The sequence below is a fragment of the Nelumbo nucifera genome, chromosome 3, assembly GCF_055504915.1.
Source record: "Nelumbo nucifera cultivar China Antique chromosome 3, China Antique-T2T, whole genome shotgun sequence".
In the NCBI taxonomy this organism is placed as follows: Eukaryota; Viridiplantae; Streptophyta; class Magnoliopsida; order Proteales; family Nelumbonaceae; genus Nelumbo; species Nelumbo nucifera.
Genome location: NC_142651.1, coordinates 88290001 through 88307500, shown reverse-complemented (window position 1 = coordinate 88307500; position 17500 = coordinate 88290001). Strand labels below are relative to the sequence as shown.

Genomic DNA, 17500 nt, shown 5'->3' with positions numbered 1-17500 from the left:
AGGATAATACCTGATGGGCTAATCTTGCACCTGCCCACAGTCCCTGGGTTTTTATAAGATGGCTTGGCCCAGGGACCACTTAATGTAAGTGTTGGGCCCATAGGGTTCATACGATGGACTCAAGGGGTTCATTGAGATTTTCAGTGAATTTGGCTGGGCCTTGTATTAAAGGCTGGGCCGAACCCATGTGGCTGGTGTGTAGATCAATGCTTGGGTCCCACGCCATACAAAGAAGCCCAACTGGGCAGCAGATTGGAAACTAATTAAACACTGAATACTTAATGGGCCAAAAGCCCATTTCGAAGTGGGCTGATATGATCACCCATCAATGGGGCGAATTTGAGATTGAAGTTAGCAAAAAGGATTGGGCTCTTAGCCTTATCCACTCTTAGAGACCAAATTCAAATCAGATTTGAATCTGGTAACCTCCTGATAAGATCAGGAGTAAGCTAACTCTATCTGGGAAAGGGATTAAGATTATCCCCTATCCAAATACTGATTTGGATTGGGATAACTCCTAATTAGGAGATTTCTTAATCAAGAAGAAAAGAGAGGAGATTTTCGAATGAACCAAGAGAGAGAAATAAGATTTCGATCCAAGAGGTTTTGGTAAGCAAGAAAGGTTCCTGCGAATTGAGATTAGATCTCATTCTCTCCAGAAAAGAAAACAGTTCAGCCTTTTCGTTTCTGGAAATCTCCTCCTGCCGCCGCCATCTGCATTGTTGCAAGATTTGATCTTTGCAGAAAAGAAAGTCAAGAAACCAGTTCTTGACATCAGTCTTGCAAGAAAGACTGAAAGAATTCAGTGTTTAGTACATCCAGGGGATTCTTGTGAAGGATCCAGTGTGTAGGACGCACCCTGCTGGTTCTGTTCCATCCACAGCTGTGTCATCTTCAGCAGGGACAGATCTTGGAGCATTCTTTGGGCGTGAACACCAACTTTGGGAGATACTGCTTCTCCGGATCAGGTATAATCCTCCCATTTATCTTTTGGTACAGATCTGGTTTGATTAGGGTTCAAGTAGATCCTTGAATATTGTATTCTAAATTCAGGGAATATGATTCCCAGTTGGGAGAAGGTAGGAAATTTTTGAAATTCGCCCCACCCATTCCGCAACCTTTATGGCATCCATTAGATGGATCCAACCATTCTTCCAGTGGTATCAGAGCCACAGGTTCGAATCTTGAACCAAAAGAAAATCAGATCTGACCCTGCGCAGATGGATAGAAGGTGTTCTTTCAAGATTGCGTAGATTGTCTTCTTTTTTTTTTCAAGAAATTGTTTCTTGTTATGGGCGATTGATCTGAAATTAATTTCTATTAAATCCAAAATTTATTTGGAATTGTTCTTTATTTATTTTGATTTAATGGACTGTTCAAACCTGGAGATCGCAGTGCAGTTTTAGCGCAGATGGTCTGCGCACCCTTTTTCTTTTCCATTTATTTATTTCATTCAATTCGGTCTGTAAATAATTTTTTTTTTATTTTTTTTTTAGACTGAATGTATAGGATTTGATCAAGAATGTAATTAATAGAAATAGGATTTCTGTTATTTTTCTTGATTAAAGAAGATGGAAGAAGATGGCGGCGCTGGAGATTTGCAGATGGAGAAATCGTTTTCTGCGATTTGCAGTTTATGAAACTGCAACCATTGTGATTAACCTCTGTTTTGCAGGTGGTGCGAACAGTCCATAATTGTTTTGTGTTTGCTAGAAATCAAAACTATTAATTTCAGATCATTCAATAATTAATTCTTGAATTGAAAATCAGTTTTGGACCATTTCGGACTAGATTGGACCAAAACTGTTTGGACCGAATCTGGGTTTCGAAAGGGGCTGTTCTCAGTCCAATTGTCTCACACTTTTGTTCCAAATCTGATGTTCAATTACAGGGATTAATTCGGCCCACCTGTAAAGCCCAGTTTTAAAGGGTTAAAACTACAAAAGCCCATTATTGTGAGATAAGCTGTATGGGCCGAACTGCTATCTGCGATTCAGCCCATACACCTAGTGAACATTAATCGTTAATGACTTGGTTTTTAAATGGGCCGTTGAATGGGCTTTACAGCAATTAATTGTTTGGATCAATTCCTCCTTTACATGTGATGTTTGGATGTTTGATGTGCTGCGACCATGGGCCATAAGTACTTGGCCCGTGATGACTCGTTAGTGGCTCTTGCGCACACCATGGCTGAATGCACATCATTGCCATGGTGTCCCTGAAGGTCATTGGATGACCCCCCTCTTTGCCTGGTGGGCCCCACAACCCTGAAAAGGGATGCGTACGGAACCCCTAGCCGATGAAGGCCCACCAGAAATCTGACTTTATGAAAGTCAGTGGGAGCCACTTTGGTTTGACCTAAATTAGAACTAGGCCGTGATTTTGTTCCCTCCAGCAAATATGAATGCAAGTGATAGGGAGATCCATATGATGGACTCTCTAAAGGCCTTCCGTCATTAGCACAATGATGGGTCCATCAGTAATGAGGAAACGCACCATAAAATTGGGCTATCCATTTGCTGTTGGATCTGTTAGAGTGTTTCATAAGATGATAGGGGCGTCATAGACCGATGTGGGAGGGGCTTCACCAGAAAATGGGAACTCTCTCACGGTACCTTGGCGTAACCTGAATATGATGGGTGTGCACTCACTGACAGAAGGGTTTACCTGAAAACGGCTCTAAACCTTGTCTGACAGAAGCCAAAGGGAAACTCATTTGATGAGTGGATATGATCCGTCACAGAAAGGTGGTGGGGTTATGCAGCTGAAACAGTTGGCTTCACGCACCCCATGTGATTTCCCACATTTCCAGAGACATTTCGTCGTCTCCGTCACTGAGATAGGAGGGAAATCTCAGAGATGAACAAATGGGAATGGAACATAGATTAAAAGCCATATCTATGTAGGTAAACATGAATCAAACTAAGGTTGTGGACTAATGATTTTACTGTTTTATCAGAAAATGGCAAACGGTCAATTTGCAAAGCTTCTAGACGATAACAAGCTTAAGGGCCCAAACTATGCCGACTGGTACAGAAATCTTATGCTGGTCCTAACTTCTGAAAAGTTAGACAAGGTAGTGAAAAATCCTGCCCCGGAACGTCCGGGTGATAGGGCTTCTGAGGCCCGTAGGAGGGACTACCAAGATTGGGAGGATAAGAACTCCCTAGCCCGCTGCTTTGTCATTGCCTCATTAGACAACTCAATACAGAGGCAGTTCGATCAGATCGAACTTGCCAAGGACATATTGGACAGTCTAAGGACAATGTATGAGGAGCAGAACCGTTCTACTCGACAGAAGGTCCTGAAATTGTTCATGACCGCGCAGATGACCAAAGGGCAGAAAGTTCATGACCATTGTCTTCGGATGATGGGATACATCAACGAACTTGAAGCTCTTGGATCCGGGCTAGATCTTGGCACGCAAGTGGATGCCATCCTAAATTCTTTGCCCTCTTCCTTCAATGCGTTCACTATGAACTACAATATGAATAAGCTGAATGTCAGCGTCCAGGAACTCAGCAATATGTTGCAGAGGGCCGAGGATTTACTCAAGAAGGATGAGCCTGTGGTTATGCTTGCTGAAGCTAACAAATCGGGCAAGAGAAAGAGAAAGGCAAAGAAGCCCTAGAAGAAGACTACCAAACCCAAGAAGCAGAAGAAGAACAAGGCATCTGATGTCTGTCACTTCTGCAAGCAGACCGGCCACTGGAAGAGGAACTGTCCTACCTACCTGGAATCTAAGAAAGGTAATATCGAAACTTGTGTCATAGAAACTAATATGTTAGTTACTTCTGTGTCCTGGTGTGTTGACTCCGGGGCTTCAACTCATGCGTGTAACTCACTGCAGGGGTTCAAAGTTAGCAGAAGGTTGAGTGAAGGTGAAGTGACACTGTTCTTGGGAACAACTGCAAGTGTTGCAGCTGCGGCAATAGGAACCGTAGAATTAGTTTTTAAAGAAGGAGTCCTCGTACTTAAAGATTGTCTTTATGTACAGAACTTGAGAAGGAATTTAATTTCTGTTTCAAAATTGTGTGCTGATGGATATACTGTTTACTTTAGTAATATGATTACTGTTAAACGGAATAATAAATTCATCGCATGCGGGGAGCTAAAGAACGGTCTCTATGTTCTGCATCCTTCTTTGGAAACTAACTTAACCGAAACTACGTCGGTTGAAAATCCCAAGAAAAGGACTCGTGATACAGTAAATCCCACGTGCCTCTGGCATTACCGACTTGGCCACATCGGTGTCGACCGAATCACAAGACTGGTAAAGGATGGTCCTTTGGATTTTCTAACCGTAGAAAATCTTCCCACTTGTGAACCTTGCCTCCAAGGTAAGATGACTAAGCGGCCATTTGACGGTAAGCCTAAAAGATGTGCAGGCACACTTGACCTAATACATACTGATGTATGTGGTCCCCTGAGTGTTAGGACACGGAATCAACACGTGTACTTCATCACCTTTACAGATGATTTTTCACGGTATGGTTACGTGTACCTAATGAGACATAAGTCTGAATCATTTGAAAAGTTCAAAGAGTTCAGACAGGAAGTCGAGAAACAGTTAGGGAGAGAAATTAAGGCCCTTCGATCAGATCAAGGTGGCGAGTATCTCTCTGACGAATTCAGGGACTACTTAAAGGCCAATGGGATAGTGTCACAACTAGCTCCTCCTGCTACACCTCAACTCAACGGTGTTTCAGAGAGGAGAAATAGGACCTTGTTAGACATGGTCCGGTCACTTCTCGTACGCTCAGAATTACCCACATCCTTTTGGGGATACGCATTAGAGACTGCTATCTACGTGCTGAATAGGGTTCCAACCAAATCAGTTCCGAAAACTCCATATGAGCTTTGGACCAGAAGGAAGCCAAGTGTGAGACACTTGAAGATTTGGGGTTGTCCTGCACACGTTAAAAGAACAAGTGCGGACAAGTTGGAATCTAAAACCAGCCGTTGCCTGTTTATAGGCTACCCAAAGGATTCGGTGGGTTATCTATTCTATGACCCAAGTGAGCAGAAAGTGTTCTGCAGTCGAAACGCCCGATTCTTAGAATCCGATTACATCCTGGACACCCATCGTCAGGAAATAGTTCTTGATGAGGAGAGCTCAGGAGCAGTGGGAGATGACCCACAAGTTCCAGGTAATGACCAACCTAGAAGGTCCACCCGGGTATCCAGACCGCCAGTCCGATATGGTTATGACCAGGATAGTTACCTGGTGGAAGCCTTGACTAGTGAAGAGGATCCCGTGTCTTACGCGGAAGCTATGTTAGACATAGACTCCCAGAAGTGGGTGGAGGCCATGAGAGCCGAGATGGACTCAATGGAGACCAATGGAGTCTGGACTCTAGTGGATCCGCCCTCCGAGGTAAAAGCAATTGGTTGCAAATGGATCTACAAGAGGAAGAAGGGCCCCGATGGCAGGATTGAGACCTTTAAAGCTCGTTTGGTGGCGAAAGGGTATACTCAGAAAGAAGGCATCGACTATGAGGAAACCTTTTCACCGGTGGCCATGCTTAAATCCATTAGGATCCTGCTAGCTGTAGCAGCGTACCATGATTACGAGATTTGGCAAATGGATGTCAAAACAGCGTTCCTGAATGGAGATCTTAGTGAAGATATCTACATGCAGCAGCCGCAAGGCTTCATTGCTGCTGGTCAGGAACACATGGTATGTAAACTTAATAGATCCATATATGGACTTAAGCAGGCTTCTAGGAGTTGGAACATCCGTTTTGATTCTGCAGTCAAAACGTTTGACTTTGAGCAGAATCCGGATGAGCCCTGTGTTTACAGGAAATCCAGTGGGGATAAGATCACCTTTTTAGTCTTGTATGTGGACGATATCCTACTCATTGGGAATGATGTAGGAATGTTGACTTCGGTCAAGGTATGGCTATCACAGCAGTTCTCCATGAAAGATCTTGGAGAAGCTTCATACATACTGGGTCTTCGACTCTATAGAGATAGATCGAAGCGGATAATTGGATTATCCCAGGCTGCTTACATTGACAAAATTGTCAAAAGATACAGCATGGAAAACTCCAAGAAAGGAAACGTTCCTTTCAGGCACGGAGTCACTCTCTCCAAGAAGATGTCTCCCAAGACTTCTGAGGAGATTGAGAGCATGAGAGACGTTCCCTATGCCTCAGCTGTGGGGAGCATCATGTATGCCATGTTGTGCACTCGCCCGGACATAGCTCAGGCGGTGAGTGTGGTAAGCAGATTCCAGGCAAACCCAAGACAGGAGCATTGGACTGCTGTGAAGAACATACTCAAATACCTTCGAAGGACGAAAGAGTTTTGTCTGGTATTTGATGGTAGTTCACTGCAAGTTCTAGGGTATACCGATGCCGATTTCCAGTCGGATCCAGATGATAGAAAGTCTACATCTGGGTATGTTTTCACGATAGGATCGTGTGCTGTTTGCTGGAAAAGCAGCAAACAGGGGTCCACTGCAGACTCCACAACCGAGGCCGAGTACATTGCCGCAAGTGAAGCTGCCAAGGAAGCTGTGTGGATGAAGAAATTCATACACGAATTGGGAGCGATTCCATCCAGCACATCACCCATCCCGTTGTTGTGTGACAACAATGGAGCGATCGCCCAGGCTAAAGAGCCTCGGGCCCACTCGAAGTCAAAGCACATCGAGAGGAAGTACCATGTACTGCGGGAGATCGTTGGTAGAGGGGACGTCCTAATTCAAAAGGTAGCATCAGCGGATAATGTGGCAGACCCATTGACTAAGCCACTGACACAGAAGGTGTTTGAGAAACACGTGGAAAGTATGGGACTCCGGCTTGTACCAGATTGGACCTAAGTGCAAGTGGGAGCTGTTAGACTGTTTTGTATGCCCTTAGCTTCAATCATTTTGATGTACTTTTGTTATTTAGTGGAAATAAATAAAGTGCATGTTTGATTCATGTTGTTTGGTTTAATTCTGTGTAAAACCCTAAAACTGGACATTTGTAGAGACTCATGTTAGTTTTAAATGTTCACAGCCGTTGGATAAGTCTGGGGAGATTTATCCTGCCAAGGCTGATACTGGTGTGCCACCAAGTGTTGGGATGGCCTGTCTCAGCCATCAGGGTAAGACCCGAGGCACATACAACATGGGATTACTTGAATCCTTGAACCGGACCAGATTTCCAGTCTTGCCCTGGACCTTGGAGATAGATGGGCAAAACTGGAAAGTTACACCTGACCCCTAGACTCGATTATGACACTTCACTAGGTGTTGGATCAGGCTGCCTTTGATATGCCAATCAGTGAGATCCTTAGTGGGGATCAAAACCTGGGTATGTTGGGGCAGTTTGAGAATTCATCTGAGTGGGTGGTCATAGTGACAGAATCAGCCACTTTGTCGGACAAAGGGTAATGATCGGGAATGCACTCTCTCTGATGGAAACCAAACTGCCGGCAGTTGATTTCAATCGTTGGAATTTTGTTTTTGCAAAATTAATATATTTACATATATATGTACGGTTTCAAAATGTTTGCAAATGGTTTTGATTCCCGGGATCCATGTGAGAGGAGAATGCGGCACTGTTCCTTGCAGCCGAGGGAGAGGTCCTCTCTTGTCGGGCAGTGCTTGATCATTAAGGGCTGAGAGGTTAAGTGTAAGACCATTTAGGATAATACCTGATGGGCTAATCTTGCACCTGCCCACAGTCCTGAAAGAATGGTAGGATCCATCTAATGGACGCCATAAAGGTTGCGGAATGGGTGGGGCGAATTTCAAAAATTTCCTACCTTCTCCCAACTGGGAATCATATTCCCTGAATTTAGAATACAATATTCAAGGATCTACTTGAACCCTAATCAAACCAGATCTGTACCAAAAGATAAATGGGAGGATTATACCTGATCCGGAGAAGCAGTATCTCCCAAAGTTGGTGTTCACGCCCAAAGAATGCTCCAAGATCTGTCCCTGCTGAAGATGACACAGCTGTGGATGGAACAGAACCAGCAGGGTGCGTCCTACACACTGGATCCTTCACAAGAATCCCCTGGATGTACTAAACACTGAATTCTTTCAGTCTTTCTTGCAAGACTGATGTCAAGAACTGGTTTCTTGACTTTCTTTTCTGCAAAGATCAAATCTTGCAACAATGCAGATGGCGGCGGCAGGAGGAGATTTCCAGAAACGAAAAAACTGAACTGTTTTCTTTTCTGGAGAGAATGAGATCTAATCTCAATTCGCAGGAACCTTTCTTGCTTACCAAAACCCCTTGGATCGAAATCTGATTTCTCTCCCTCTTGGTACATTCGAAATCTCCTCCTTTCTTCTTGATTAAGAAATCTCCTAATTAGGAGTTATCCCAATCCAAATCAGTATTTGGATAGGGGATACTCTTAATCCTTTTCCCAGATAGAGTTAGCTTACTCCTGATCTTATCAGGAGGTTACCAGATTCAAATCTGATTTGAATTTGGTCTCTAGGAGTGGATAAGGCTAAGAGCCCAATCCTTTTTGCTAACTTCAATCTCAAATTCGCCCCATTGATGGGTGATCATATCAGCCCACTTCGAAATGGGCTTTTGGCCCATTAAGCATTCAGTGTTTAATTAGTTTCCAATCTGCTGCCCAGTTGGGCTTCTTTGTATGGCGTGGGACCCAAGCATTGATCTACACACCAGCCACATGGGTTCGGCCCAGCCTTTAATAGAAGGCCCAGCCAAATTCACTGAAAATCTCAATGAACCCCTTGAGTCCATCGTATGAACCCTATGGGCCCAACACTTACATTAAGTGGTCTCTGGGCCAAGCCATCTTATAAAAACACAGGGACTGTGGGCAGGTGCAAGATTAGCCCATCAGGTATTGTCCTAAATGGTCTTACACTTAACCTCTCAGCCCTTAATGATCAAGCATTGCCCGACAAGAGAGGACCTCTCCCTCGGCTGCAAGGAACAGTGCCGCACTCTCCTCTCACATGGATCCCGGGAATTAAAACCATTTGCAAACATTTTGAAACCGTACATATATATGTAAATATATTTGCAAAAACAAAATTCCAACGATTGAAATCAACTGCCGGCAGTTTGGTTTCCATCAGAGAGAGTGCATTCCCGATCATTACCCTTTGTCCGACAAAGTGGCTGATTCTGTCACTATGACCACCCACTCAGATGAATTCTCAAACTGCCCCAACATACCCAGGTTTTGATCCCCACTAAGGATCTCACTGATTGGCATATCAAAGGCAGGCTGATCCAGCACCTAGTGAAGTGTCATAATCGAGTCTAGGGGTCAGGTGTAACTTTCCAGTTTTGCCCATCTATCTCCAAGGTCCAGGGCAAGACTGGAAATCTGGTCCGGTTCAAGGATTCAAGTAATCCCATGCTGTATGTGCCTCGGGTCTTACCCTGATGGCTGAGACAGGCCATCCCAACACTTGGTGGCACACCAGTATCAGCCTTGGCAGGATAAATCTCCCCAGACATATCCAACGGCTGTGAACATTTAAAACTAACATGAGTCTCTACAAATGTCCAGTTTTAGGGTTTTACACAGAATTAAACCAAACAACATGAATCAAACATGCACTTTATTTATTTCCACTAAACAACAAAAGTACATCAAAATGATTGAAGCTAAGGGCATACAAAACTGTCTAACAGCTCCCACTTGCACTTAGGTCCAATCTGGTACAAGCCGGAGTCCCATACTTTCCACGTGTTTCTCAAACACCTTCTGTGTCAGTGGCTTAGTCAATGGGTCTGCCACATTATCCGCTGATGCTACCTTTTGAATTAGGACGTCCCCTCTACCAACGATCTCCCGCAGTACATGGTACTTCCTCTCGATGTGCTTTGACTTCGAGTGGGCCCGAGGCTCTTTAGCCTGGGCGATCGCTCCATTGTTGTCACACAACAACGGGATGGGTGATGTGCTGGATGGAATCGCTCCCAATTCGTGTATGAATTTCTTCATCCACACGGCTTCCTTGGCAGCTTCACTTGCGGCAATGTACTCGGCCTCGGTTGTGGAGTCTGCAGTGGACCCCTGTTTGCTGCTTTTCCAGCAAACAGCACACGATCCTATCGTGAAAACATACCCAGATGTAGACTTTCTATCATCTGGATCCGACTGGAAATCGGCATCGGTATACCCTAGAACTTGCAGTGAACTACCATCGAATACCAGACAAAACTCTTTCGTCCTTCGAAGGTATTTGAGTATGTTCTTCACAGCAGTCCAATGCTCCTGTCCTGGGTTTGCCTGGAATCTGCTTACCACACTCACCGCCTGAGCTATGTCCGGGCGAGTGCACAACATGGCATACATGATGCTCCCCACAGCTGAGGCATAGGGAACGTCTCTCATGCTCTCAATCTCCTCAGAAGTCTTGGGAGACATCTTCTTGGAGAGAGTGACTCCGTGCCTGAAAGGAACGTTTCCTTTCTTGGAGTTTTCCATGCTGTATCTTTTGACAATTTTGTCAATGTAAGCAGCCTGGGATAATCCAATTATCCGCTTCGATCTATCTCTATAGAGTCGAAGACCCAGTATGTATGAAGCTTCTCCAAGATCTTTCATGGAGAACTGCTGTGATAGCCATACCTTGACCGAAGTCAACATTCCTACATCATTCCCAATGAGTAGGATATCGTCCACATACAAGACTAAAAAGGTGATCTTATCCCCACTGGATTTCCTGTAAACACAGGGCTCATCCGGATTCTACTCAAAGTCAAACGTTTTGACTGCAGAATCAAAACGGATGTTCCAACTCCTAGAAGCCTGCTTAAGTCCATATATGGATCTATTAAGTTTACATACCATGTGTTCCTGACCAGCAGCAATGAAGCCTTGCGGCTGCTGCATGTAGATATCTTCACTAAGATCTCCATTCAGGAACGCTGTTTTGACATCCATTTGCCAAATCTCGTAATCATGGTACGCTGCTACAGCTAGCAGGATCCTAATGGATTTAAGCATGGCCACCGGTGAAAAGGTTTCCTCATAGTCGATGCCTTCTTTCTGAGTATACCCTTTCGCCACCAAACGAGCTTTAAAGGTCTCAACCCTGCCATCGGGGCCCTTCTTCCTCTTGTAGATCCATTTGCAACCAATTGCTTTTACCCCGGAGGGCGGATCCACTAGAGTCCAGACTCCATTGGTCTCCATTGAGTCCATCTCGGCTCTCATGGCCTCCACCCACTTCTGGGAGTCTATGTCTAACATAGCTTCCGCGTAAGACACGGGATCCTCTTCACTAGTCAAGGCTTCCACCAGGTAACTATCCTGGTCATAACCATATCGGACTGGTGGTCTGGATACCCGGGTGGACCTTCTAGGTTGGTCATTACCTGGAACTTGTGGGTCATCTCCCACTGCTCCTGAGCTCTCCTCATCAAGAACTATTTCCTGACGATGGGTGTCCAGGATGTAATCGGATTCTAAGAATCGGGCGTTTCGACTGCAGAACACTTTCTGCTCACTTGGGTCATAGAATAGATAACCCACCGAATCCTTTGGGTAGCCTATAAACAGGCAACGGCTGGTTTTAGATTCCAACTTGTCCGCACTTGTTCTTTTAACGTGTGCAGGACAACCCCAAATCTTCAAGTGTCTCACACTTGGCTTCCTTCCGGTCCAAAGCTCATATGGAGTTTTCGGAACTGATTTGGTTGGAACCCTATTCAGCACGTAGGTAGCAGTCTCTAATGCGTATCCCCAAAAGGATGTGGGTAATTCTGAGCGTACGAGAAGTGACCGGACCATGTCTAATCAGGTCCTATTTCTCCTCTCTGAAACACCGTTGAGTTGAGGTGTAGCAGGAGGAGCTAGTTGTGACACTATCCCATTGGCCTTTAAGTAGTCCCTGAATTCGTCAGAGAGATACTCGCCACCTCGATCTGATCGAAGGGCCTTAATTTCTCTCCCTAACTGTTTCTCGACTTCCTGTCTGAACTCTTTGAACTTTTCAAATGATTCAGACTTATGTCTCATTAGGTACACGTAACCATATCGTGAAAAATCATCTGTAAAGGTGATGAAGTACACGTGTTGATTCCGTGTCCTAACACTCAGGGGACCACATACATCAGTATGTATTAGGTCAAGTGTGCCTGCACATCTTTCAGGCTTACCGTCAAATGGCCGCTTAGTCATCTTACCTTGGAGGCAAGGTTCACAAGTGGGAAGATTTTCTACGGTTAGAAAATCCAAAGGACCATCCTTTACCAGTCTTGTGATTCGGTCGACACCGATGTGGCCAAGTCGGTAATGCCAGAGGCACGTGGGATTTATTGTATCACGAGTCCTTTTCTTGGGATTTTCGACCGACGTAGTTTCGGTTAAGTTAGTTTCCAAAGAAGGATGCAGAACATAGAGACCGTTCTCTAGCTCCCCGCATGCGATGAATTTATTATTCCGTTTAACAGTAATCATATTACTAAAGTAAACAGTATATCCATCAGCACACAATTTTGAAACAGAAATTAAATTCCTTCTCAAGTTCTGTACATAAAGACAATCTTTAAGTACAAGGACTCCTTCTTTAAAAACTAATTCTACGGTTCCTATTGCCGCAGCTGCAACACTTGCAGTTGTTCCCAAGAACAGTGTCACTTCACCTTCACTCAGCCTTCTGCTAACTTTGAACCCCTGCAGTGAGTTACACGCATGAGTTGCAGCCCCGGAGTCAACACACCAGGACACAGAAGTAACTAACATATTAGTTTCTATGACACAAGTTTCGATATTACCTTTCTTAGATTCCAGGTAGGTAGGACAGTTCCTCTTCCAGTGGCCGGTCTGCTTGCAGAAGTGACAGACATCAGATGCCTTGTTCTTCTTCTGCTTCTTGGGTTTGGTAGTCTTCTTCTAGGGCTTCTTTGCCTTTCTCTTTCTCTTGCCCGATTTGTTAGCTTCAGCAAGCATAACCACAGGCTCATCCTTCTTGAGTAAATCCTCGGCCCTCTGCAACATATTGCTGAGTTCCTGGACGCTGACATTCAGCTTATTCATATTGTAGTTCATAGTGAACGCATTGAAGGAAGAGGGCAAAGAATTTAGGATGGCATCCACTTGCGTGCCAAGATCTAGCCCGGATCCAAGAGCTTCAAGTTCGTTGATGTATCCCATCATCCGAAGACAATGGTCATGAACTTTCTGCCCTTTGGTCATCTGCGCGGTCATGAACAATTTCAGGACCTTCTGTCGAGTAGAACGGTTCCGCTCCTCATACATTGTCCTTAGACTGTCCAATATGTCCTTGGCAAGTTCGATCTGATCGAACTGCCTCTGTATTGAGTTGTCTAATGAGGCAATGACAAAGCAGCGGGCTAGGGAGTTCTTATCCTCCCAATCTTGGTAGTCCCTCCTACGGGCCTCAGAAGCCCTATCACCCGGACGTTCCGGGGCAGGATTTTTCACTACCTTGTCTAACTTTTCAGAAGTTAGGACCAGCATAAGATTTCTGTACCAGTCGGCATAGTTTGGGCCCTTAAGCTTGTTATCGTCTAGAAGCTTTGCAAATTGACCGTTTGCCATTTTCTGATAAAACAGCAAAATCATTAGTCCACAACCTTAGTTTGATTCATGTTTACCTACATAGATATGGCTTTTAATCTATGTTCCATTCCCATTTGTTCATCTCTGAGATTTCCCTCCTATCTCAGTGACGGAGAGGACGAAATGTCTCTAGAAATGTGGGAAATCACATGGGGTGCGTGAAGCCAACTGTTTCAGCTGCATAACCCCACCACCTTTCTGTGACGGATCATATCCACTCATCAAATGAGTTTCCCTTTGGCCTCTGTCAGACAAGGTTCAGAGCCGTTTTCAGGTAAACCCTTCTGTCAGTGAGTGCACACCCATCATATTCAGGTTACGCCAAGGTACCGTGAGAGAGTTCCCATTTTCTGGTGAAGCCCCTCCCACATCGGTCTATGACGCCCCTATCATCTTATGAAACACTCTAACAGATCCAACAGCAAATGGATAGCCCAATTTTATGGTGCGTTTCCTCATTACTGATGGACCCATCATTGTGCTAATGACGGAAGGCCTTTAGAGAGTCCATCATATGGATCTCCCTATCACTTGCATTCATATTTGCTGGAGGGAACAAAATCACGGCCTAGTTCTAATTTAGGTCAAACCAAAGTGGCTCCCACTGACTTTCATAAAGTCAGATTTCTGGTGGGCCTTCATCGGCTAGGGGTTCCGTACGCATCCCTTTTCAGGGTTGTGGGGCCCACCAGGCAAAGAGGGGGTCATCCAATGACCTTCAGGGACACCATGGCAATGATGTGCATTCAGCCATGGTGTGCGCAAGAGCCACTAACGAGTCATCACGGGCCAAGTACTTATGGCCCATGGTCGCAGCACATCAAACATCCAAACATCACATGTAAAGGAGGAATTGATCCAATCAATTAATTGCTGTAAAGCCCATTCAACGGCCCATTTAAAAACCAAGTCATTAACGATTAATGTCCACTAGGTGTATGGGCTGAATCGCAGATAGCAGTTCGGCCCATACAGCTTATCTCACAATAATGGGCTTTTGCAATTTTAACCCTTTAAAACTGGGCTTTACTGGTGGGCCGAATTAATCCCTGTAATTGAACATCAGATTTGGAACAAAAGTGTGAGACAATTGGACTGAGAACAGCCCCTTTCGAAACCCAGATTCGGTCCAAACAGTTTTGGTCCAATCTAGTCCGAAATGGTCCAAAACTGATTTTCAATTCAAGAATTAATTATTGAATGATCTGAAATTAATAGTTTTGATTTCTAGCAAACACAAAACAATTATGGACTGTTCGCACCACCTGCAAAACAGAGGTTAATCACAAGGGTTGCAGTTTCATAAACTGCAAATCGCAGAAAACGATTTCTCCATCTGCAAATCTCCAGCGCCGCCATCTTCATCCATCTTCTTTAATCAAGAAAAATAACAGAAATCCTATTTCTATTAATTACATTCTTGATCAAATCCTATACATTGAGTCTAAAATTAAAAAAAAAATTATTTACAGACCGAATTGAATGAAATAAATAAATAGAAAAGAAAAAGGGTGCGCAGACCATCTGCGCTAAAACTGCACTGCGATCTCCAGGTTTGAACAGTCCATTAAATCAAAATAAATAAAGAACAATTCCAAATAAATTTTGGATTTAATAGAAATTAATTTCAGATCAATCGCCCTTAACAAGAAACAGTTTCTTGAAAAAAAAGAAGACAATCTGCGCAAATCTTGAAAGAACACCTTCTATCCATCTGCGCAGGGTCAGATCTGATTTTCTTTTGGTTCAAGATTCGAACCTGTGGCTCTGATACCACTGAAAGAATGGTAGGATCCATCTAATGGACGCCATAAAGGTTGCGGAATGGGTGGGGCGAATTTCAAAAATTTCCTACCTTCTCCCAACTGGGAATCATATTCCCTGAATTTAGAATACAATATTCAAGAATCTACTTGAACCCTAATCAAACCAGATCTGTACCAAAAGATAAATGGGAGGATTATACCTGATCCGGAGAAGCAGTATCTCCCAAAGTTGGTGTTCACGCCCAAAGAATGCTCCAAGATCTGTCCCTGCTGAAGATGACACAGCTGTGGATGGAACAGAACCAGCAGGGTGCGTCCTACACACTGGATCCTTCACAAGAATCCCCTGGATGTACTAAACACTGAATTCTTTCAGTCTTTCTTGCAAGACTGATGTCAAGAACTGGTTTCTTGACTTTCTTTTCTGCAAAGATCAAATCTTGCAACAATGCAGATGGCGGCGGCAGGAGGAGATTTCCAGAAACGAAAAAACTGAACTGTTTTCTTTTCTGGAGAGAATGAGATCTAATCTCAATTCGCAGGAACCTTTCTTGCTTACCAAAACCCCTTGGATCGAAATCTGATTTCTCTCCCTCTTGGTACATTCGAAATCTCCTCCTTTCTTCTTGATTAAGAAATCTCCTAATTAGGAGTTATCCCAATCCAAATCAGTATTTGGATAGGGGATACTCTTAATCCTTTTCCCAGATAGAGTTAGCTTACTCCTGATCTTATCAGGAGGTTACCAGATTCAAATCTGATTTGAATTTGGTCTCTAGGAGTGGATAAGGCTAAGAGCCCAATCCTTTTTGCTAACTTCAATCTCAAATTCGCCCCATTGATGGGTGATCATATCAGCCCACTTCGAAATGGGCTTTTGGCCCATTAAGCATTCAGTGTTTAATTAGTTTCCAATCTGCTGCACAGTTGGGCTTCTTTGTATGGCGTGGGACCCAAGCATTGATCTACACACCAGCCACATGGGTTCGGCCCAGCCTTTAATAGAAGGCCCAGCCAAATTCACTGAAAATCTCAATGAACCCCTTGAGTCCATCGTATGAACCCTATGGGCCCAACACTTACATTAAGTGGTCCCTGGGCCAAGCCATCTTATAAAAACCCAGGGACTGTGGGCAGGTGCAAGATTAGCCCATCAGGTATTGTCCTAAATGGTCTTACACTTAACCTCTCAGCCCTTAATGATCAAGCACTGCCCGACAAGAGAGGACCTCTCCCTCGGCTGCAAGGAACAGTGCCGCACTCTCCTCTCACATGGATCCCGGGAATTAAAACCATTTGCAAACATTTTGAAACCGTACATATATATGTAAATATATTTGCAAAAACAAAATTCCAACGATTGAAATCAACTGCCGGCAGTTTGGTTTCCATCAGAGAGAGTGCATTCCCGATCATTACCCTTTGTCCGACAAAGTGGCTGATTCTGTCACTATGACCACCCACTCAGATGAATTCTCAAACTGCCCCAACATACCCAGGTTTTGATCCCCACTAAGGATCTCACTGATTGGCATATCAAAGGCAGGCTGATCCAGCACCTAGTGAAGTGTCATAATCGAGTCTAGGGGTCAGGTGTAACTTTCCAGTTTTGCCCATCTATCTCCAAGGTCCAGGGCAAGACTGGAAATCTGGTCCGGTTCAAGGATTCAAGTAATCCCATGCTGTATGTGCCTCGGGTCTTACCCTGATGGCTGAGACAGGCCATCCCAACATTTGGTGGCACACCAGTATCAGCCTTGGCAGGATAAATCTCCCCAGACATATCCAACGGCTGTGAACATTTAAAACTAACATGAGTCTCTACAAATGTCCAGTTTTAGGGTTTTACACAGAATTAAACCAAACAACATGAATCAAACATGCACTTTATTTATTTCCACTAAACAACAAAAGTACATCAAAATGATTGAAGCTAAGGGCATACAAAACTGTCTAACAAGTCCCTGGGTTTTTATAAGATGGCTTGGCCCAGGGACCACTTAATGTAAGTGTTGGGCCCATAGGGTTCATACGATGGACTCAAGGGGTTCATTGAGATTTTCAGTGAATTTGGCTGGGCCTTGTATTAAAGGCTGGGCCGAACCCATGTGGCTGGTGTGTAGATCAATGCTTGGGTCCCACGCCATACAAAGAAGCCCAACTGGGCAGCAGATTGGAAACTAATTAAACACTGAATACTT

General features: G+C 44.3%; 1 long non-coding RNA gene across 1 annotated transcript in view; it reads left to right on the top strand.

The window, feature by feature from the left end:
• Window positions 1-17500, top strand: part of LOC148801664 (uncharacterized) — a 20460-nt gene that overhangs the window by 944 nt on the left and 2016 nt on the right. The window lies entirely within an intron of this gene.